Raw genomic sequence first — 24386 nt, 5'->3', positions numbered from 1 at the left:
GCTGCCCTTTCTATTATTAGCCTGAAAGCACTTGCCAGATGAACAGGAACAGGTTTAAACTTGCTTTATTACTTCTGTAATGTTAATTCGCTCTGAGCTGGTCTCCTGCCATATAATCTCTTCTTGGAAAAGAGAGGCATAAACTCAATTGTCCCGAGAGGGCTTTGCTTCCTGCAGCATGGCATTTTCGGACAGGTTGTCTCGGTGTGGACAGGGGCTGTTTAGGCACAGGGAAAAGCAGACTCTCACACCCTCTGTAACATTGTCTGCCGTTCTTATCCTTAAGTTGTCGTCAGCAGGAGATTCCTGCTTGAAGGATGTGCTAAAAAGCTATGTTTGCACGTCCCTTAATGACTGATGCTGGAAAGACACAGTAGCAAATACAAGTCATTCCTCGAGCGATGGGATTAGAAGGATGGTACATGAGGCAGGGTGTTAACCAGACCCCTGGGTTTCATTTCTTGTTCTCTGTGTGACCATCACTTCGCCTCTCCGGGCCTCAGCTCTCGACTGGTCCACAGGGGATAATAGCACAGCTCCACCTCACAGGGAGTTGTCATGACAGATATGGTCACAATATTCTGGTGCTCAGGAACGGAGAAAAGGGGCCATTTCGCTACCACAGGAAAGGATCGCTGTGCTGACATTGGCTCACGTTTCAAGAGGCAGTGGGCAAAGTCCCCCGTGAGTTATACTGATGCATGTGTGTAGCAAGCGCAACTGTACACGTCGGAGGGAATCTGGCCCACTAAAGTCTAGTTACTCAAATGGAAAATACAGGCTGTCCGTCTGTGTGGTTATTGCTATTGCAGCAGGGCCTAGGGGTCCCAAACAAGGATTAGGACCCCACTGCCTAACCAAAGAACCCAAAGACAGCCTTGCCCCAGAGAGCACACAGAAGAATGGACTGATGTTCCAAAGTCCGAAGGAGTAAAAGGTGACCTGTACCCAGAAGCGCCGCCAGCTTTCTTGCTGCCCTAGGCGGCGAAAGGTCCCGCCCCCAAAATGCCACCCCCGACAGAGGCGGCGGAAGGTCCCGCCCCCGAAATACCGACGACGACCGGGGCGGCCGAAGATCCGGCGGCCACGGTCGCCGCCCCCCAAATGTTAGCACCCTAGGTGACCGCCTAGGTCGCCTAATGGGTTGCACCGGCCCTGCCTGTACCGTGATTACAGCCAGGCCTTTTCTGACCCCCCAGGCCTCCGATGTTCACAAAGCAGGATTGGATGAATTGATTGGAATGCCAGGGGATATCATCTCCTCTGGCATAAACACCAGAACCATGATGATGGCGTGACGGTGGAGACATGCCAAGTGCCCCACAACCATCAGTCCTGTTACAGGACCAGTAGGTAACTGGGTGAATTCTTTGGGTGGATAGTTTATTCACTGAAAAATGCAATTTCAGTCAAACTGAAACTATTTGCAAAATTGACACAAATTCACTGAATACTTTTGGCCAATTTTTCTTTTTTTGGGCATGGGGCAGAATTTAGGCATTATTCACAAACTATCCAAGGGAGGAGGTGATGGTGGTAGCAGTGGGCTGCCTTTTAGCCTTCAGCCCAGTGGCTTGGATGCTCACTTTTTGCATCGGAGATGCATGGCCAGTTAAACCTCTGCCTGATGTGGAGAAGGGCTTTAAGCTTGGGTCTCCCACACTGTGGAAGACTGTCCTAGCTAGTGGGATATTTTAGGGCAGATCTCTCCTCTTCAAGTTATTCCATTGTGTATAAATAAATATCATTGGAGCAGGGACAGGCACTTGGGATGCACAAACAAGGGGATCTCAAGTAGAGAGGTTGTTTTACCTCTGTATTTGGTACGGGTATGACCGCTGCCGGAATGCTGTGTCTGGGGCTGATGTCCACAGTTCAAGAAGGACACTGATAAGTTGGAATGGTTAAAGGATTAGAAAACCTGCCCAAGGAGCTCCGTCTGTTTAGCTTAGCAGAGAGAAGGTTCAGGCGTGGCTTGATGACAGTCTGTAAGTGCCTATGTGGGGAGCACATATTTGATAATGGGATCTTCAGTCTAGCCGAGAAAGGTCTCCCATGATCCGGTGGCGGACGTTGACCTAGAAAAACCTCAGCCTGGAACGGCCTGTGCACTATTGGGACCCTGCTGCAGCCCCCCTGGGGAGAGGGGTCTGAGGCGCCCCAGGAGGGGCAGAGGCGGGCTGTCAGAGTTTGTTGGTCCTCTACCCCTGAGCCGTACGCTCTTCTTACGACAGTGTGGAGCTGTTTCTCTCTGTGTTATCGGACTCAGAGACCCTGTATCTGACAGCCTGTCAATCAAGCTGCTGCTTCTCTTGGGTGTCTGGCACTCTCCCTTGAGTTATAGCTTCTGCGAGTCTGAGATCAGGGTCTTCTGGCAACTTCGTGTCTTTCCTGCCTGCAATTACCTTGTCTTATAACTCCTCCTCTCAAGGCCCCCTATTTGCAAAGTTGCAGGCCTATGAACAATACTCTCCTGACCACCTGGCCTGGAACGAGCTGGTGGGCTCTGTTCCAGGAGTGTTAAGTGATACTCGGCAAGTACTGAAAAGGTCTCCTCCTTTATGGGAGCATCGGGACAAAATCCTTTCTCCACTGAAGTCAGTGGAAGTTTTTCCCAAGGAGTCACGAACAGAGACAATGCCCCTAGGCCCACAAGTTTGGGAAATATCAGACTGAGCTGCAAAGACGTTTTGTCCACAGGAGGCCGGGGAAATTATTTTTTTGGAGAAGAGCTGTTGCCAGGGTTGAGTCCAGATTTGCCCACTCAATGTTAATTTCTGCGTCACTCTAGAGTGGGTCTTTCTTTCTGTTAAAAATGGAAGCTTTATTGCATCGGTAAGGTTCATAACTATCAAAATCATTAACAAAATTAATTTCACACTTCATTAGAAACTGTAGTCACTGTAAATAATGACTTTATTTTGTTTTCTTCTACTGGCAAATTGCCTTTTAAATTTTAATCACTTCTCTGAGCAGCTGCCAGAAGTTCTCTCTCTTTTTTAAAAAAGTTAATTTCATTGTGGGCGTCACATAAAATGGGATTACATTAAAATGATAAATAAAACAATGGAATCCCAGATGTAGAAATGATTTTGTCAATACATCACATTCAAAGGATTCTCTGAGATGGCTTTTTTCCCAACTTGTTCTTCTGAATGACTGAAGGTGGGTTGGCAAGTAGTGGAGTATTTAGCAAGGGTTTCTCTCCTGGCCATGGTAAAGATTCTCCATAGTGGACACATCCCAGATCTTCTGCATTTGTTCTGAGCCCTGTGGCCTAGAGGAGAGCTTGTGCTCTGAAGTGAGTTTCAGGAGGAGACAGGGCTCCTACTACCAGTCACTCAAGGGAGGCTGCATGCAGAGATTTTTTGATCCGGTGAATAAAGAAATACTTGAATCCCTGGCAGGAACTTGATAGTGGAGGTGGCTGGAGAACCGTAGTCCATCGGAGTATGTGGTTCTGTCAAAATCAAAATGCTTCGTGAAATTGGGTCAATTTCACTAGAATTTCATTTTGACAATTTTGGATCAAAATACTGATTTTTCGGTTTGAAACAAGTTTTCATTTAGAATTTTGTATTTGATATTTTACTGCAAAATACAAAAAATTGTAAAAGTCGACATCAAAACAAAACATTTTGCTTGACCTGAAACTATTTTTTCCCCAGAATTTTCTTTTGTGGAGAATTTCAAAATTTTTGATGTCATTCAAAAATCCTTCAGAAAACAGAACTTCCATCCTCTGCCCACTTCATCCACGCTCTCCCAGTTATGCAAAGGCCGTAACTTCCTGACATGAGGCTCTTGTGGCATGGAACTGGTGCTGCACTCTCAGCACGATCAAACCTGTGGCCTACTGTGACGTTCTGTACCTCGGGGGAACACCCAGCACCCCCATGTTCATCCTTATAATATGGTTGTGCGGTATCCAGTGCAGTTTGTCATGTCGGGTATCTTCGGAAGGCTCATGATGCACTGAGCATGGTTGTTATAATAATGTTATAGTAATGTTATAGGTTGTAATTTCATGTATATAGTTATGAGGCTGAAAATGTGTCCTCATGGCTTAAAACAAGCCCAGGCAAAAACTCTCCAGGAGCAGAGGGGCAATTCACACCTCATCAGGGCAGGTATGCGACAAACCCAGCACAGCCTCACAGGAACAAAGGACACTGGCTTTGGCAGCAACAAAGGACCTGTTGGACTCTCGAGTGAGTCACCTCCCTTCCCTTGGTCAGTGTGGGACTGCGATGAGGTAATGCTCACCTGACTCTGAAGGGGGGGGCTCAAAGCCAAGAGGGAAGAAGGAACATGATAAAAAGGGAGAGACGTTGGCCATGCTCTTCCTCTCTTCCACCTCCATCTACAGACACCACCACCAAGTGACTGAAGCGCTGATCAAAGGGGAGAGCCTGGCTGAAGGGCAACCAGTCAGCCTGTGGTGAGAAGCATCTAAGTTTGTAAGGGGACTGAAAGTGTTACGATCAGCTTAGAATGCGTTTTGCTTTTATTTCATCTGAACAAATCTGACTATTTGTACTTTGACTTATAATCACTTAAAATTGATCTTTCATAGTTAATAAATCTGTTTGTTTATTCTACCTGAAGTAGTGCGTTTGGTTTGAAGCGTGGCAGAGACTCCCCTTGGGAAAACAAGCCTGGTACATATCAATTTCTTTGTTAAATTGACGAACTAATATAAACTTGCAGTGTCCAGAGGGCATAACTGGACACTGCAAGACAGAAGTTCCTAGGGTTGTGTCTGGGACTGGAGATATTGGCTAGTGTCATTCGGTTGCAAGTAGCTGGGAGCAGCTTACATGCCAGAGGCTGTAACCCCAGGAGTGGGGGTTCTCACAGCAGAGCAGAGTAAGGCTGAGTCCCAGAGTCAAAGATTGGAGTGACCTAGCAGATCACCTGTCCAGATAACACCAGAGGGGAATGTCCCACTGAGGATGATGCTGGGGTCAGTGGGTAGTGTATGATGATCTAGATCAGTGCCATTTCTTCTCTTTAGGACGAGAACCTTGGCAGTCTGAGATTGAGAGAGGCCTTGAGGACAAAAAGGGAAGGAAACGGAAGACAACGTGTCTGAAACTGAAGCTGGCAGGGTGTGAAGGCGGCGCAGCGCGCATCATGGGACAGAGCGATGCACATTGCCTCTTTAAGGCTGACCCCACTCTAAGTATATTGCCTTTAAAAAGATCAGGAAGTTGAGACAGCAGATGAGGCTCTCTCCCTCCTGAGCCCTGTCCTGTCCCCACCCTGCTCTATATACAGAAGAGGTAAGGGGGGGGCAGGAATGGGGGGAGGGGGACACCCTGATATTACCCCCTCCCCCCGCACAGCAAGCAGGAGGCTCCCGGGAGCAGCTACAAGGCAGAGGGCAGGAGCAGCACAGTGCAGTGGGAGAAGCAGCAGCTGAACTGCTGGCAATTGATAGCCTGCTGGGCAGCTGCTGCACAGGGAACTTAGGGGAGCAGGGAGCTGATGGGGGGCTGCCGGTCCACTCTGGTTCCAGGCCCCCACCAGCTAGCTCCAACGGGCTGCTCTTCCTGCAAGCAGTGGACAAAGCAGGAGGCTGCCAAACGAGGTTAGAAAGGGAGCATTGGGCAACTTTAAACGAGCATGTTCCCTAATTGATCAGCAACGTAACAATGGAACAACGTTAACCAAGACGACTTTAAGTGAGGAGTTACTGTACAGCAAACGTCCCACGACCCAGGTCAACTCACAGCATTCATAGAGGATTGCAGAGCAGCTCCACAGCCCTCACACTACCATTACAGATGGGACAGGAAAGGCCAAAATAGCAATTTCGCAACGGACTTCTTAGGCAACCACAGCCCGTGTGCCGAAGGGGATTCAGGGATGGAGCTGTGTGCCAGAGGAGCCCCTAGGGCGCTATTAATTAATGATTAATTAAGCACTGTTTGGACAAAACACATTTTTAGCGATAGGTGGCCTTTGCTGATTACAGTCAAGGCAGAAACTTGCTGCGTGGTCAGTGCCCAAAGGGCCCAACCATAACACCAATGCCGGTATTTATTGGTGGATCAGCTCGGAAGTGTGTTTGAAGACTAAGGGGACAGGAGAGAGTCTCCTATCCAGAACTAGCTGTTCGCGAGGCAATCAGGAATTTGCTTCTCCCTACATGGGAGTAACTGAATTCACCTATTATTTCTTTGTGATGACAGTAGATCCAAAGCGCTCCATAGCTGCTCTGTACCTGATCAAGCCCGCGATGTTCATCTGAACGGATGTATCCATTTCCACCAGCATTTCCCAGTCAGGCACCCCATTTTCTGTAACAAGTTCGCCTTTGTATTGGGCAGAACAAGAACAGTCTGCATGGAGAGCAAACGCCACCATCAGCTGCACCATGCCGGTTGATGAAAGGGTGTAGCTCGTACAAGGAAGCAGAAGAGGAACTGTTCTGCCTTCCCAACAAGCTTTTAGATAATTGGTTAGTTTTGGTTGGGCTGCGCTCCCAGGTTTAAATCCCATCCGGCAAAGAATAGATTCTAGACGTGAAGGAACAGCAGGCCCTCTGCATATCACTGCCACGGCTGCTCACAGCTTTTTGCTTTCCACTCTTTCAGGCATATCATTGGCTGGTGAGTCCCTGTTTTCACAGACATGGCGAGGCCCCCACGGCCCCCACTGCTGGGAAGTCAATGGGAGTCTTCCTATGTATTTCAGTGGGTTTTGCATCAGGCCCTAATCCTGATGCACTTAGTAAATGAGTGTGGATTTTCCTGTCAGACGGTTAGCATTTCCCCAAAACGTCTCTCTCATCTCACCAGATGCAATTTGATGGGCAACTGCTTTTTTCGAATGTTTCCTTCCTGGTGGCTTACTTCATCTTTATTCCTGCTTCCCTTGAAATGCCATGCAGAAGCGGCTTTTTGTGGATAAAAAAATAAAAGCATCCAAAGTGGCCGAGTGTGCGTGTTTTGGCAGGAAATGTTTTAGGAGAAACACGACCGCTCTAATCTGTACTGTGCTTATCCATATTTTTCTAAATCCGTGGCAGTTTGGAGGACTAGCCATGAGCATTATAAACTCTGAGCCAGGGAGCTGCCTTGGCCAAGAGTATAGGCTTGTTGGATGTGGACTTTGCCATCGTTACTCTCGCCTTAGTTCTGCTGAGATTAGCGTCCAGTGAGATGCGTTACCTGGGACTACACATGGAGTCCATTTGGAAAACGCAGGATGTGGCCACCCGCTTAGTAAGTGGTATGTCTCGGGGAGCGCACATGACACAGAGGACTGATCACCTTGCCGTGAAGGCACTGAACTAGGACCCAGGGTCTAGGTTCTGGTCCCAGCTCGATCATAGACTCCCCAGCTGACCTTGGGCAAGGCACTTAATCTCCCTGGCCCGTTTGGAAAGCACTTCGCCTGCTTTCCTGAACCAGCGGCTCTGGGCCTAGCTTCCACCGCTGTCCAATGGGGACACTGTGAGCGCTGCACGGCAGGGACTGTCTCTTACTATGTGTATGTCCAGCTGCTAGCCCCTGGGCCCTGAGCCCAGCTGGGGCCATTAGGTGCTACTCCTGCTAAGACCCCAGTGCTCTTTACTCTGCCAGGGGGTTTCTGGGTGTGTTCAAGGGGTTGGATGAAACCTCCATGAACTTGGGACCTGCCTACGTGAGAGACATCGCCTCTCTCCCCGTGACACACTGCCACAGCTATGATCAGCTGCTTCCCCGCTCTTTGAACGGGACAAGGCTGCTGGCGGGTTCTCCGTAGAGGCCTCTTGGCTTTGGGACTTGCAGAGCCCCCTTTTCCGCGCAGGCATCAGGCGGGCGGTCCAGTGGATGTGACCAGCTGGAGTTTTCTACCAGGTACCATCATGTCACGTTTTGTGAAGCTTCCAGCATGTGAGATGGATGCTGTCAAACATTTCACCTTGGCCGTTCGCTTGACAAGGTGCAGTACACAGAGTTCGTGGGACACCCCCCTCTGTACCCACGCTTCGGAATTTCCTGCCTGCCCCAATCATCATTATGCCAACACTTAACGAGCTCCCTGCGGCCTGTGCTGCTCCACTGCTTCCTGTCTGTTTCTGGTTGTGTTCAGGGTATTAAACTGTTCAACGGCTGACCATGCCTGGGGAAAGAGGGGGCAGGGTGAGGGGTTAGCACATCAAGCTACAGGTTAAAATAAAAACTCCCTCTTGGCTATTCCCCTTCCCCTAACCTCTGCCTATTTGTCTGTCTGTCCTTAGCTTGTGTGTTCCTTAGGCCAGGGTTCTTCCCTTCTGGTCTGTCCAGAAAGCACCTAACCTAGGGGATAGGGTATTATTGTCAATCCTGCTTACGCGACATGAACAACTGGAAAACAGAAAGTGACTGTTACGGTGTGAGATTTCTAGATGCAGGATTCCAGACTATATTAACCCCTTGCAATCCTTGCCTTTTACACTCTTTTAGGTGTGTTCTGAATGGAACATCTTTCCTTCCAGCATGCAAGAGGAAATGCTAACATGGTGGAGAATTGCACTCTGAGCAGGGGGCGAGCTATATATTCAGAAAGGTGAAGCTTCTGGAAGGTTGTATTTAAATTGAAATTGGGCCCATCGTGCTGAAAAACTTTCCATTTTTCTTCAGTTTCTCCTCCAAAGCAGGTCTCAGCACGAAGGAGCCCATAGCTGAGCTGAAAAAAGAACCTGCTGCTGAATGGAAAGGCATTCCAACCCTGGACACTTCAATTTCTGGATGCTTTGTAGGAGAGGAAAGAGGTTTTTTGTTGTACAGCAACATTTGGAAGGTAAAAATGCCCCAAATGGCAAAAGTTTGGTAGAATAATTGTTGCTAGATTTGCGTGTCTGATTAAGTAGCGAACATCAAGCATTAGTGCGGCACTCCTGAATATACCCTCCAACATGCCATATAAATATTATGGCAAACCAAAATGTCGGCAGGCTCTGGGTCAGATCTTTCTTCACACCAGTCCTCCCCTCTCTGGCCCTGATTCAGCAAAGAACTGACATTTACTGCTTCAGGAATGTGTCCCTAATTCAGGAAGGGTGCACATGCTGACATGTGTTCGTGAATTGGGGCCTTGCGCACAAACATAGCGGTATGTACATGTGCAGGTCCATCCCAATCACGTGTACCAAGTAGGGATGGACCGAAGGGCATGCGATGCCTGTGCTTAAGTGCTTAGCTGAATCGGGGCCTTTTCACACAGTTTTCTTAGGTAGGAACCTCTGCTTCCCCTATAGAGAACACGGCGGTGTTTAACATGTACCCAGATCTCAGTGCTGACCCTTTTAGGCCCCCTCCGCTGTGAATCAGATCAAATGGATGTATTGTTGGTATGCGTCTCTAGCTGTGGTTGATGGGGTTGCTTGTACATGGACACAGGACATCCAATGTATAAATACACATTTCACCAGGCCTGGTATGCTTGCACCACGGGACTTGGGGCATCTTACGTTTATTTTTCTTTTTAATACTTATCAGATGATACCTAATATGGAAATTGAGGAAGATTGTTAAGTCTTTTTCCTAAATAAACAAACAGGCCCCAAAATTGTCTCTGTGGAACCTGTGTTTACATTCTTCTTTTGCCTCTTTGACATATTTATTATTTGGGTTAAGAGAGGCCGCAGAATAAACTGCAAAAATAAAATTCCAACAACACGACTTCTTGGAGACACATTTGTCTTGGCCTCCCTTCCAAATGAAGCTGAGCTGTGTTTCGATGGCAACATAAGGATCTTCCTTATCAGAAAGCTGGCGAGCTGCAGTATTTCATTGGGGAGAACTTTTAGTTTTCATAGTAAACTGAATAATTGCATCGGGGAGGTGGCAAAGCACCATATCCCACTGTCCTACTTAATATGAAAGCCACAACCCAAAGTTAGATGGATTCTAGTCAAGATCCGAGTAAGTGCCCCATTCTACAGCCTTCCTTATTTCTAGATTGCTTTATCCTGTTGCTGGGACAATGCCAAGAGTTATCACTTGCCACCACCAAAATCTTTTGGGTGGGCCCCAGAAAGGCCTTTTCTTTTGGTACAGTCCATGGTGAGGTCAATTTGATTATTATTTACATTACGGTAGCATGTAGAGGCCAGGGCCCCATTGTGCTGAGCTCTGTACCAAGATATTGCAGACGGTCCCTGGCCTGTACAGTTACAATCTGAGTGTCAGACTACAGATAACAGGTGAATATAACAAATAGATGGATGAAGCACAGGAAAGAGGGAGACACTATTGGTCAGCATGAAAAACAGCCACCACAGCCCAATCCTTGTCGAGTTTTTTGTAGGCATCACAACAGAGAAGAGTTTTAAGGACGGATCTGAAGAAGGCCAATGAGGTAGCTTTGCAGATCATAGAATATCAGGGTTGGAAGGGACCTCAGGAGGTCATCTAGTCCAACCCCCTGCTCAAAGCAGGACCAATCCCCAACTAAATCATCCCAGCCAGGGCTTTGTCAAGCCTGACCTTAAAAACCTCTAAGGAAGGAGATTCCACCACCTCCCTAGGTGACCCATTCCAGTGCTTCACCACCCTCCTAGTGAAATAGTGTTTCCTAATATCCAACCTAAACCTCCCCCACTGCAACTTGAGACCATTGCTCCTTGTTCTGTCATCTGCCACCACTGAGAACAGCCGAGCTCCATCCTCTTTGGAACCCCCTTTCAGGTAGTTGAAAGTAGCTATCAAATCCCCCCTCATTCTTCTCTTCTGGAGACTAAACAATCCCAGTTCCCTCAGCCTCTCCTCATAAGTCATGTGCTCCAGACCCCTAATCATTTTTGTTGCCCTCCGCTGGACTCTTTCCAATTTTTCCACATGGGGCCCAAAACTGGACACAGTACTCCAGATGAGGCCTCACCAATGTCAAATAGATGTTTATGGGGATCTCCATCAAAGCGTTAGCGTGAGGGGCGGCATGGGAGAAAGCACAAAGATGCTTGCTGGAAATTTTTAAAACTGGTCAGTCAAGACTGACAACGTTTGGAATGAAGGCCAATGCCTCAGGCCCTCTGAGAGATGACAGGCAGGTGGGGCTTGGTCACAAAAGGCCTGAAAGTGAAGACAAGTAGTGTGTGTCTGGTGGTGTGCAGACGGAGGAGCCAGTGGAGGGATGCAAGCAGAGGGATTATGGGTCGAAGCAAGAAGCCTGGAAAATGGTCTTTGCAGCAGCATTCCGGCAGGATGTGAGTGGGGCAAGACTGCCTCTGTCAAGGCCCGGCAGAAGCTGTGGCAGTAATTGAGATGAGGAGAGCCCAGATGAGAAATGTGTGGGCGGACGGGGATGGCCGCATGAAAGACGTTCTGCAGGAAGAATCGGCAGGACACAGCCTGGGTATGAGCACTGAGGGAGAGAGAGACACAAAGATGCAGCCCAGGGTCTGGACTGAGTGACAGGCAGGATGGAGGTGTTGTCCACAGTCATCGAGAAAGGAGGGGGGTAGAGCTTGGGGGTGTGTGGAGATTAAGAGCTCCATTGTAGCCATGGTGATGGTAGCTGGACACCCACAAGGAGACGTCAGAGACAGGCTGAGATTTTAGTTTGGACTGAAGGAGGCTGGTCTGGCACAGAGAGGTAAATCTCCGAGTCATTGGCATAGAGATGGGAGCTAGACGTGTGTGCGGATGAGATTTGTGCAGAGGGAGAAGAGAAGGGGACCAAGGATGGAGCCCTATGGCATCCCTGCAGACCGCTAGAGGCGGGATGAGGAGGACCCACAGTGAAGGAGCGATTAGAGAGGAAGAGAGAGACCCAGGAGAGGACAGGGCCACGGCAGCCAAGGGAGGACAAGTATGGAGAGGAAGCGTATGGCTGAGGGAGCTGAAGGCAGCTGAGGTCCGGGAGGATGAGAACGGCCTGCTGGGTGGGTGGGTGGGAGGTGGCAGCGCAGAGGAGAGTTGGATGCTGTGCTGCCCGAAAGAGGAGAAAGCTTGGGAAGGAGGAAAGGAGTTGGGAGTGGCAGGATTGGGACAGGAGAAGCCCAACATCCCCCCGCCACCACCCATGGCGTGATCCAGGGCTGGGAGCGTGAGGGAGGGGCCCCTGTTGGAGAGGGCAGCTCCGATGGAGAGATCCAGGCCTGGGTGGGAGGCGGGAGCCGGAGGGGTGGGTGGAGCTGGAGCGGGAGTGCGAGACAAGAGGAGAAGAGCAGGGATGAGTGTGAGGTGAAGGGTGGCACTGAGGGGGGAGTGAAGGGGGGCACAGTTGGGGCAGATGCTGCCAGGGGTGAGAAGGCGGCAACCAAGCAGGGTTCAGAGGCGGGAGCTGGGTCTGTGCCCGGGGCACAGGAAGAGAGATTCCCCCAGCCTGGCCTGGCTGTAGGAAGCACAAGAGCATGTGCATCAGGCCAGTACCCCACCAAGGGGTAGAGCCCAGAGCCCCGCTCAGGATCAGGCCAGCTCAGTGCTAGGTGCTGTACACACGGGCAAGGAGAAGACAGTCCCTGCCTCAAAGAGCTCACAAAGGATGAAACAACAACAGGGGAATAAAACAAACAAGCGAGGCGAGGCAAGGCAAATACTAAAGCAAACCTGCTGAGCAGAATCAGGGAAGGATCATCCCAGCCATGCACTGCCATCGTTAGAAAGCTCTTTGCCACAGGAGAGAGTACAATAATCCTTTGAAATACAGCCCTGTTGAATTCAAATCTAATTCTATGTCCCTGCTTCAAGAACAATCACACACTGAACCCCACGCAAAGCAGCTTGATCAAAGGCCCAGCCAAGGGGGTAACGTCGGCTTGATTCTACTGCCCATATATGTGACAGTAAAATGAGTTACCACTTTGCAGCAGAAGAATGAGAAGGCAGAGCCTTTGGCTGGAACAGGCTCACTAAGGATTTGTCCCAACCCTCACATAACCCCAGCATGCCCTCCTTTTCTCAAGCAAGCAGGAGAAGGGAAGTCAGAAATTATGACTCAAGCTACCAGTGCCCTGGTACAAATGCTTGGATCACTCAGAGCAAGGGGGAGGCGTTCAGCATGGCAGCATTCAACCGCACACTTGGCCATAATTACAGCACTAACTTTAAGAAGCTCAGGCCTAAGTTGTCAGCTCCAGCTGTGTTGTTCAAATGAGCCAGTCTCTGAGTGCTGTGGGCCTTACTCGACTAGCGTCTTAAGAGCAAATCTAGCTCAGTGATTAGCAGGTGCACGCACGCATCTCAGGAGATGTGCTGATATTAAAATACCATCCCGTACACTCTGGTATCCCACAGATTGGAAGAAATGACTGACATTTAATATTTTTTACCTACTTTCTACTTATCCTCCAGAGTGAAAGTGCATGTATTGTGGAATAGTCAATGAGAGCTGGTTTGTAGTTATGGACACGAATCAAATACCTCTGTAATGTAGCACAGGTCAGTGCTACATCCCCTACTCCCTACTCCCTGGACACATCTATCATTCCAGACCCCTGAGCACCTTCAAATCAGCCTGTCACTAGAGAAACACTGCCTCCTTCTTCCCTCTAATATGAAATTTCCCTCAAAATTACACCTGCCGGAGGCACCCAGGCTGGGCAAGTTCATTCCTGAGTCAGAGACAGTTTTTCTTGCTGTAAAATTGTCAAAACTCTCTAAGACCTGTGAAGATCTAGGGTGTGGGCTGAGCAGTCTTGCAGGAGGAGCCCTAGCAGTAACCACTCCTGGGGAGAATGTAACATACAGCTCAGACATGATCTTGTTGTTAATCTCTGGGGCCATGACTTTCAGGGGTGAGTTGACAGTACATGTGTGAACTATATTTTAGAGCAGGTTGGAAAATACATCTGCTCACATTTTAGTAATTTTTAAATAAAACAACAACAAACAAACAAAACACTGTGTGACACTACATCCCATATTTTTCATAGTAATATTATGATATGATTGTGTCATAATCATAATGTACTTTATGCAAGATAGGTCATGTGAGGAATCATTGGAAAGGTTATGATTTGCTGAATATGATTATCCTATTTGTATGCATGTATCATTTTTGTATCTAAAGTTAGGAATATTTACTATACATCTGTACTACAAAAGTGTTTGCACCTGGGGAACGCCCACCGGACAAAATGCAATCAGTCTGGCTGGCTAGTTGGGGACTAATCAATGAACCATTAGGGAGAACAATGGGACTTTGAAAATTCTAATCTCCCACTTTCCTGAGAAGCTTTCCTGGGATGCTACAAACAGCCTCTGACTCATGACTGCTTTGACACTCAGGGTCATGTGATTAAGTCATCTGGTACTGGACTCTATGATAGAATACCAGTATTTTTCCCCTCGGGGTGGGGGAGAACAACACTGGAAAACAAAGGGTTCCTGCCATATGTAAATCCTATTTAAGGCAGGGGAGTGACAATCAGGTTCGTTCTTCACTGAATCCTCGCCCAGGATGACTGCTGTGAACATCTAAGAAACAAAGACAAAGGGTGTGGGGAGAAGAGCCGAGCCCAGGCTGGGAAGGTGTCTGGCCTGAAAAAGAAATACCGGGAGTTCTAAGCTGCAAGCAAGAGCAGTTTGCCTTCAAGAAACCCTGCAATCTGCCTAAAACAACATGTAGAGTGAGAAAGTGCTACTTGTAACCAGTTTCTTTAGTATCGTAGGCTTATGTTGGGTTTTTGTTTTATTTGCTGGGTAATCTGCTTTGAACTGTTTGCTAACCCTTATAATCACTTAAAATCTATCTTTTGTAGTTAATAAACTTGATTTCTCTGAAACCAGTTTGTGGAATTCATAACTGGGGGGCAAGAAGCTGTGCATAGCTTCCTCCACATTGAGGGAGGGAGAGAGTTTCAATGAGCTTACGCTGTACAGTTCTCTCTGCAGCGCCAGACGATACAATTTTGGGTTTACACTTTAGAGGGGGAGTGTACTTGAGTGCTGGGCAGTTCCTTAGCTGAACTTTCCCATGCGGAGCTGATCTCAGTGTGTGTGTGTCTTTCCACAGCTGGGTGTGTCCCTACCTGTGTGTGCTGGAGGAGGTTGAGGGCCTGGCTCAGCAGGACAGGGTGTGGGAGCCCAGGCCGGTGGAACAGGTGAGCTCAGTGGTACCCCGGAACATCAGGTGGCACCCTGTCACGCTTTGAATGGTGGATTTTATTATTTTTAATTATTCCTGATTTATTTGCCATTAGTTTTCAAGATCTACTAAGTGCTGGCCTTTGTAGTGATAACTGTAATTCTCTTATAAGCTTCGCACTCTCTCATATTCTGGAAATTGTGGTTTGCCCTTTGCTTTTCCAGTCACCTGCTACAAAAGATGTGTCACAATAACCAATTTCCAAATCATGCAGCTGTTCCATACATACACACATTTTCACCCTGAAAGCAGCTATGTTCCATAAAGACCAAAATATAGCCACCGGAAGAGTTTTCTAATCCCTGGTATTTTCTCTCCATAAAAGGTACCTACATATCTTAATCGAGTCATGTTGATATCTTGGTTTGAAAGACGGATTCAAGTTCTTTGACATTTTTCATCATCAGAATAAATAACAAACATGACAATATATCACCAGACCTACTTGCGATTGGACCCCCCCAGAGCTGTAGCATTAGAAATATGGGCTTCCAGACATCTTGAGGGGAAGGACTGAGGTTTTTGAAGCCAGCTAGGAAATTGAGACACACAACTCTAGTTAAAATTAAGGAGGAGATTTTCAAAAGCACCTCAGAGATGGAAGTTAATGGGACTTCTGCTCCCAAATCTCTTATGTTGAAGCAGTGGCACACTTCTCAAACCTCTTACAAAGCCCAGCCACTAGAAGGAGACAGAGCCACTCTCTCCTAATGCAGATACTGCAGCAGCTACAGAGTGAAAAATATCGTTGCTGAGTCAACTAGTCCCACTTTCACTAACAGACAGCCAGCTCATTCACAATGCAAGGGTATCCCGGAGGTAAATACAACAGCCTTCCAGAATCAGCAATACAAAGAAGTAATGATTAGCACAGAGATGGTCAGTGAACCCAGAGTCAACCTCCCAAGTCATTTATCGGTAGAGCCAGTTTATCAAAATGACTGGAGCTTCTCACTGAAGCCTACTTATTTCTCACTCAGTTTCACTATCAAATGGAGCAGTACCGCTCTGTTTATGGTGAGCTCTGCTGCTCCGCTGTGCTATGCCAATGCTCACAGGCTAGATGTATAAAGCTGAACAATGCATCAGCAGAAACACCCATTGTTTGCAAATGTTGAGCCACTCTCTCCACTGCCCGGCCCCTGGTGTTGTCATTTATACCCGTGCGGAGTGTGAAACAGCCAGATCAGAACTCTGCTCCCAACTCTTCAGTCCACATGGACCCTTTTTGCAAAGCAAACCCACCCATGCAAAGGGGGCAAGCGCTCAGTGAGACCAGCTCCCCGGGTGTAGGGCAAACCCTGGTTCTCTCTACGCCAGCCCCACTCCTGGTGCCCTGGTGGATGCCCCATTCCTGGTGAAAGGAAAGCATAGCTGGTTCAAGTAGCCACTTTAACTACAGACAGGCTCCCCCACCCCCCCGGGGCGGTGTTTTGTAGTCAATAGAAGCCCCTCTGACTCTGGAGTGAAACACGTACAGCATGGTGTTAAGAGCACTGCGCAGCCGAGAGCTCTGCTGGATGAAATGTAAAGCTGAGACCTGAGTTCATCCGGTGGCTGATGTTCATATGGCCCTTTGCCAGCACTGGCGTGTTAACCCCGGTATTCAGGCCAAGCAGCAATAATACTCCACATCTCATCATGTCCCCTACAGCGTCATTTCAATTTGTTTAGGGCAGCAAACGAAGAACCTACCGTTTGTGTCAGGGTGATACGCCCCTTAAACAGCTGCTGCGTTTCACCCCAGGAGGGTCTGCATTGCAGCCCTGAGCTAAGTCAGTCTGATCTGGAGCTTGTAGGGCACTGGGGGACCACTTAGGGGTGCTCTATAAATGTAAGTTATGGTTCTTATTATAGTCTAATGGGATGTGTTCCTTTAACAGATTCATTCATTCATTCCAAAGGACTCTGCTGTGCTGTGAAATGTTGATTAAGGGACATATATAATAGAACTAATGAACACACTCATTCTCTATGGAACCTGTTTTCTATTGCAATTTTCCCTTGTGTTGCATTGGAAACATCCTTTTACTAAAGTCATTCCTACAATCACATGCAGTGAGCTCCACTCAAGGTTGAAGCACAGGTTGCTAGACAACTGAACAAACCAAGTTTGTATTGTCACTTACGCAGTACAGAAATCACAACAGGTGGCGTATCTCCTCCAGAGCACTAAGTGCCCCAATAACAGTTATGTGGGTGAAACAAGACAATCACCACGCTCTCAAATGAGCTTGCACAGAAAAATGATAAAATGCAAAGTACTCCACTTATGAAGGAACAATCAGTTGCACACATACAGAATGGGAAATGACTGCCTAGGAAGGAGAACTGCGGAAAGGGATCTGGGGGTCATAGTGGACCACAAGCAAAATACGATTCAACAGCGTAACGCTGCTGCAAAAAACCGAACATCATTCTGGGATGTATTAGCAGGAGTGTTGTAAGCAAGACACAAGAAGTGTCTCTCTAAGATGTTTTGATGTCACGTCTACACGTCGATAAAAAATCTGGGGCCCTGAGTCTCAGCTGACCCAGGCTCCTGGGATAAAGATAGCAATGTAGACAGCGGGGCCTGGGCAGGCCGCTGGGCTCCGAGACCCACCTCTCTTGTGGGGGTTTCAGAGCCCGAATGTCGACACTGCGATTTTATAGCCCTGCAGCATGAATCCAGTCACCTGACCAGGGCCAACCACAGCCAGGCCACGGGTCTTTCATCGCAGGGTAGACATCCCCATAATGCCTGGCTAGACGGCACTCAGACACTACTGGCAGTAGCATAATCTGAACAGAACAGTGCTCTTCCGTCTTTCTTGGCATGGTTCATTACAAATACGTTGCCCACTGACGCCAAAGGAGCCCCGCCGGTTCCCCGTAGCCGAAGAGCCGCCCCTTAATCTATGTGGCACCGCTGTGAGAAAACAAAGAATGTGCTCCCCGCAACTTTCCTGGGCTGCCCTCTCCTAGGGTACCTGAATTATCTGCCAACGGCCCTCGCTCTCACTCTTAAATGCTAGTGCACCCCGGCCACGTATTCCGCGTTCGCCAGCAGAGCCACTAGAGACGTCTCCCTGCCAGTGGTCTGGCCAGCCTGCCAAACAGGCACAACGTGACACAATGGAGTCAGCCAGCTGGGGAGCATCTCCAGGGCACTGCTGGCCTGCTGCTCTTGGTTACCTTTGGGGGGCAAAGGACGAGCCCTCTGTGTGCTTTGCTGTCGAGTTTGGTAGGGCTCTGCGCCGCTCCTGTGCTTTGGCGGCTGCTGCCGGGGCTAGGCATGCAGTGAGGTGTGGCAGAGCCTGCTCGCTAGCCAGGCACCTCTGAAGTGAGCCATGCGGTTTGGGGCTGGAGAGGCCAGGGACTGGAGGTGGCTGAGCGAGAGGGGCTGAGTCACCCATTCCAGCTGTGTGGCGGGGGGGGGGGGGGGGGGGGGGGGGGGGGGGGGGCCTCCGGCTTTAAAAAGCACGCAGGCTCCCCGTGGCTGGCGAAGGGAGTTACCCAGTGGAATTGGCCAGAGGCAGGCAGGTAGGGGTGTGTGCTGTTTTTCATTTCCTTAACTTGGTGGGTTCTTCCTTGCAGAGAACCTGCATGTAAGGAAAATGGCGCATCGCCAACACCTCTCCCAGCTCTGCCCCTGCGGGGTCCCGCCAGATCTAGGGGCTCCAGTGGATCGCACATTGTGAGGCAGCTGGGAAAAGGCGAATATCATTCTAATTTGCATTTCTGAGCTTTTGGGCTCCTAACCTCATTTGCAATCCTTAACTATTTCATACCATTGTACAAAATTGTAACTGTAGAAAACCAGATAAGCCACTGACATGAACTAAAGGAGAAAGGGTCTAAGCTTGAATAGTTCCTATATGTAAATCCCACTGCATTAATGTGTCCTTCTCCTTCATTATTTTTCTATGTTAATTACAGAATTAGCATTGACTGCCCCATATTTCCACACCCATAACCTTCTCCATTTGCAGAATGCTTTCAATCACATTGGGAAATGGAAGACAGTTCGGGCATTAGGTTAATTGGGTAGCTGTCTGAAGAGGAACAGCTGATCTTCTTTCAATAGCTAACATTTATCCCAAGATCTAGGGTTAATTTTCCTCAAGAACTGTGTATTATTTAATATTTATATTACCATACTATGATTTAGTTGGGGTTGGTCCTGCTTTGAGGAAGGGATTGGACTAGATACCTCCTGAGGTCTCTTCCAACCCTGAGATTCTGATTCTATTCTAGTGCCTCACAGTCCCAGTCAAGATGAGAGCTTCGTTGTGCCAGGCGCTGAGATTTAAAGGGCCCAGGGCTCCCCACAGATAACTGGGAAGTGGCAAACAACATTCTTGGAAATAACTGCTCTGAATTCTGGAAAAATGCATGGAAGGAAACTGCTGCATGATCAACATGCACAGTTAATGGAACTCCCAAGATCGGTTTCTGAGACCATAGAGTTTATTTAACTCCCTTACACAGGCTGAGTCACATGTGTGGATAGAGCTGGGTAAATGCTACAGATGAGATTAGTGACTATTCCATAATTAAATGGAATTCACTGCTCCACTGATTTTTATGTAGGGGATTGCTCATTGTTCACCAATATTTAGATAACCGCCAGGGCATCGGGGAATGTTTTATGACCCCTGAAAGTTGCAGGAATGTTAGCACAGATTATTTCTCAGCTGAAACGTGTTGTTTATTTGCTAGATGTTATTAACTAGTCAGTATTTTCTCTGTGTCACTCTCTTGGTTAAAAAGGTTCACTTCTCCAAGGAGCAGTGAAATCATTCACTCTTATCACTGGGTAGGTAAAATATCACACCCTGCAAACCAAGACTCCAGAGCCATAATGGGCTCATGTAAACCCTGTGGCGAATAGTCACAGCTAACGAACACCTCCCTAGAAATCAGGATCACAAACAGAACAAAGAGCAGCGTTTGCAACAAATACCATTCCCAGGGAATAATGCGACCAGCCTCACTTGCAGCAGCACAAACCCCAGATTTCCCAACAAAGCACTTTGGACCAGATCCCAGGGTCTGGCCTTCTACACCTAGAGCAGCTTGGGTGAGGGTGGTGCAAAGACGGTTTAAACCGCCTTTCTGACCACCAATCCTGATGCCAGCTCATGGCGGCTGTGTGCCCATTGTCCCAAGGGGTCCCTCCAGCAGCTGAGGATATCAATGTGTGGACCTGTTCTGGACACCCTCCCTTTTCCCAAGCCACACGCCTGCTCGGAAGAAGGGTTTAGGAGCAACTGTTAAGAGCTGATGAGATGAGCTTCACAAAGCAGCCATTTGCACTGCACAGCCTGAAGGAATTACATGGGTCCCACTGTCACAGAGGTGAAAGTAAACCAGTCCGGCACGGCACGGCCTACTGGCAAGAGCTGGTACATCACCGACCATACCGGCAGGGGGCAGCTTCCCCAGGCTGGTGATTTAAAGGGCTTGGGGCTCCTGGCAGCGGCCGGAGCCCCGGGCCCTTTAAATCGCTGCAGAGCCCTGCTGCCGGAGCCCCAGGGTAGCTGCGGCGGCTGGGAGCCCTGGGCCCATTAAATCGCCGCCGGAGCCCTGGGGCTCCCAGCTGCCGCCGCTACCCTGGGGCTCAGGCAACAGGGCTCTGACGGTGATTTAAAGGGCCAGGGGCTCTGGCCGCCGCTACCGCAGCAGAGCCCCAAGCCCTTTAAATCGCTGCCGGAGCCCTGGGGCTCCCAGCCGCCACCACAGCTCCTGCTCCGGCGGTGATTTAAAGGACCCAGAGTTCCCAGCTGCCGCTACTGCAGCCCCAGGCCCTTTAAATCTCAATTTAAAGGGTCTGGGGATTTAAAGGCCACACCTCTTCTGGCTGAGGCCCCACCCCTTCCGGTTGAGGCCCCACCCCCCACTCAGGACTCCGGCGTACCAGGAGGTCCTTTAAGTTACTTTCACCCCTGGTCCTACAACATTCAGGAACGGTGCTACACGTGCCTGAGCGCCATCTCCCAGCACTGTAGCTATTAGCTATGTACATATATGCAGACAGCTTTTGTAACTGTCGCCATAGCAGCCCTTGCCAGGTGAACCTGCAGGCAGAGGGAGCAGGTGGCTTTATGGACTGGTGCGGAGTAGGAGCCATGGTGGGGGGCTGGCTGCATATCAAAGTCCATGATGTTTATAGTCTCACCGGGACCACGAAGACCAATGTATACTGCAGAGATTATAGCTGCTAAGTGCTGTAGCTACAGAGTGCTACGACTTATGAATCAGCGACCCCTAGATCTAATTTTTGGAATCTTTAGCATAATCTAGGACCTCTCAGTGACATAATTCAATGCGCACAAGCACGGTTTCCTTTGATAAATACAATGGTGAATACGGTCGCAATCTGCATGGAACTTGGAGAGAGGAGCACAAGTTGCAGAAGGGAAGAATTTGGAGGCAGCAGCACCAGTAAATTAATCCGTGTGCACAGGGGTGGAGCACTGGCTGCAGGTGCAGCACCTCTGTAAATAGTTCTCTTAATAACGAGTCCGTTTCATTTTACAGGCATGGAGGCCTCTCATGTAATTACCCAGCGTGTGATACATTATTGTGATACATTACAACAAATACATTCGCTTACCCTCAGGGCTGCGTTCCCTTCCCACCTCTGCCACTGGCCTGCTAGGTGATTGTAAGTCACATCCCTGCTCTGTGCCTCAGTTTCCCCAGCTGTAAAATGCAGATAATAATACTGGCCTCCTTGGTAACATGAGGTCAGTAGAGATCTACATGTGAAAAGCACTATATAAGTGCAAGGTGTATTTATTTTGTAATCAATATTGTATGACAAAAAATGGAATGTACAGTTACCAGCCTGTGCTGCAGAAATACGTACGTTAATTGGGCAGCCGGGCACTGAACAATGAAAGCAGACTGCAGTGTTCTGTAATTAATATGGGGATGATCAAAATGTAAAGCGCTTTGCATGTACAACCCCTACACCATAAGGGCTCTTAGGTCCCGTTCCACTTTTACTGTGTGTGTTTGGTTTTGCTGAAGTGCACGCGGTGAAACGTTAGGTAGCAGAGGTCGTTAATTAGAGAACCAAGGTACTCCCCTGCTCTTGGGCAGAATAGCATTGCACAGTCAGCAGAGTAACTTTGCCGCCGTACGTGCGGGTGCAGCCGTGTGTGCGTGATTGCTGTGTCACATTACAAACCCTGGGGAACGACTGGGGGTGTTTGGGGGACACAGCAGGAAGGCTGGGCGCTCACTTTAGGATGAGGTGTTATACGGAGTTTCACCAGCAGGTGGCAGAAGCCAGGGTTGGGACTGCTCAGGACTTTGCCCCGGCTGAGTGTGAACCAGCCGGGGATAACAGACGCTTTGCAGCGGGCGAGACACTCCAGCAGAGCTCAGCAAGCCGCTGACAGCAATCCCGGGCCCCAGGGCCGAGCAGCCAATGGGCCCCCACGCACGGACACGGTCCGCCTGACATTTGGGGGTGCTGCTCCTGCGCTGGCGGGTGCCCGGCGAGCTGCCGGCTGCGCTGCTGGGTGCACGCTCCCGGCACGGCCAGGGCTTCCATGTGCCTGCCCGGTAGGGCTGCCAACTGTCTAATCACACAAACCCAAAGACCCTTGCCCGACCCCTGCCCTGCCCCTTCCCTGAGGCCACGTCCCGTCCCACCCCTTCTCTGTAGCCCCGTCCCCTGCTCACTCCATCCCCTCTCCCTCTGTCGGTCGCTCTCCCGCACCCTCGCTCGCTTTCACCAGGCTGGGGCAGGGTTTGGGGTGCAGGAGGGGGTGCAGGGTCTGGCTCTGGGAGGGAAATAGGATGTGGGGTGCAGGCTCTAGCCCGGGACAGAGGGTTGGGGTACAGGAGAGAGTCAGCGCTTCAGAAAAGCAGACTGACTCCCTCAGGGAACTGATGGGCAGGATCCCCTGGGAGGCTAATACGAGGGGGAAAGGAGTCCAGGAGAACTGGCTGAATTTTAAAGAAGCCTTATTGAGGGCACAGGAACAAACCATCCCAACGTGCAGAAAGAATAGCAAAAATGGCAGGCGACCAGCTTGGCTTAACAGTGAAATCTTCGGTGAGCTTAAACACAAAAAGGAAGTTTACAAGAAGTGGAAACTTGGACCGATGACTAGGGAGGAGTATAAAAATATTGCTCGAGCATGCGGGGCTTTAATCAGGAAGGCCAAAGCACAACTGGAGTTGCAGCTAGCAAGGGAGAGAGCAAGAAGGGTTTCTACAGTTCCCGGCCAATGGGAGCTGTGGAGTCAGCACTGGGGGTGGGGCAGCGCATGGAGATCCACTGCCCGCCCCCCACAGGGTCCGTAGGGCTGTTCTGGCTTCTTCCGGGAGCGGCGCAGAGTGAGGGCAGGAAGGAAGCCTGCCTTACCGGCGGCAGCAGCTGGGGTCCCCCAGACCCTTTTAAATCACCCGGGCCCCTGGGCAATTACTCCTTTGCACCCTCCATCAGCAGGCCTGGAGCTTAGTAGGTGCCCATAGAGGAGGGCAGGCGGCTGGATCAGAGCCACCAGCGGCTACATGAGTGGGGCAAGAGGCCAATCCCAGCCAGTGCCCCCCCCCGGCCTCTTGGAAGAGATGGTGCCACGGCTCCTTCCTGTCCTGAGCCTCTCCGTGGACGCTGGGGTGCTCAGCTCTGCTCAGCGCCAGGCCCTGGAGCCAGCGAGGTGGAGGAGGTCACGGGGTGGGGGAGCTGCAGGGATCTCTGTGCGGCGGAGGCCAAGCAGATCGATACAGCCAATGGCGCTCATCTCCCACCCCTAGCACAGATTCTGGGCTCTTCACTGCCTGTAATGGGTTTATCCACAGCACCCTGCGAGGCAAGCCCAGATTGGAACCTGTCTAGGCTGGAAAGGACCCGCTAGGTCAACAAGTCCAGTCCCTGCTCTCACAGGCAGCCCTGCCACAGCATCCCACGTGGGTTTGTTCTGACAGCAGAGTTCTACATTACGCACAGGCTAGAGGCAGTGGGTAGAAAAGTCCGATCTTGCCCCAGCTCCCAGGCCATCCTTCCGCCCACGATATAGTCCTGCTGCTCCTGGTGCTAGCCTGGCGGGTGCATCTTCTGTTCCTGTGACTGCTACAAGGGATGGTCCCGCCCCTCCAGCCATTAGCCAGCAGAACCCGACTGCTCCTGGGCTGGCTGGCCGGCCTCAGCGCCCACTCAATGGCCTCGCTCCCACGCTCAGCCCTTTTAATTAATAGGCAGCAGGTTTAAAACAAACAAAAGGAAGTACTTCTGCACACAGTGCACAGCGGGAACTCGTTGCCAGGGCATGTTGTGAAGGCCAAGACTATAACATGGTTCAATAAAGAACTAGATA

The sequence above is a fragment of the Terrapene carolina genome, unplaced genomic scaffold (assembly GCF_002925995.2).
Source record: "Terrapene carolina triunguis isolate 2854851 unplaced genomic scaffold, T_m_triunguis-2.0 Scaffold275, whole genome shotgun sequence".
In the NCBI taxonomy this organism is placed as follows: Eukaryota; Metazoa; Chordata; order Testudines; family Emydidae; genus Terrapene; species Terrapene triunguis.
This window is presented reverse-complemented; position numbering follows the sequence as displayed.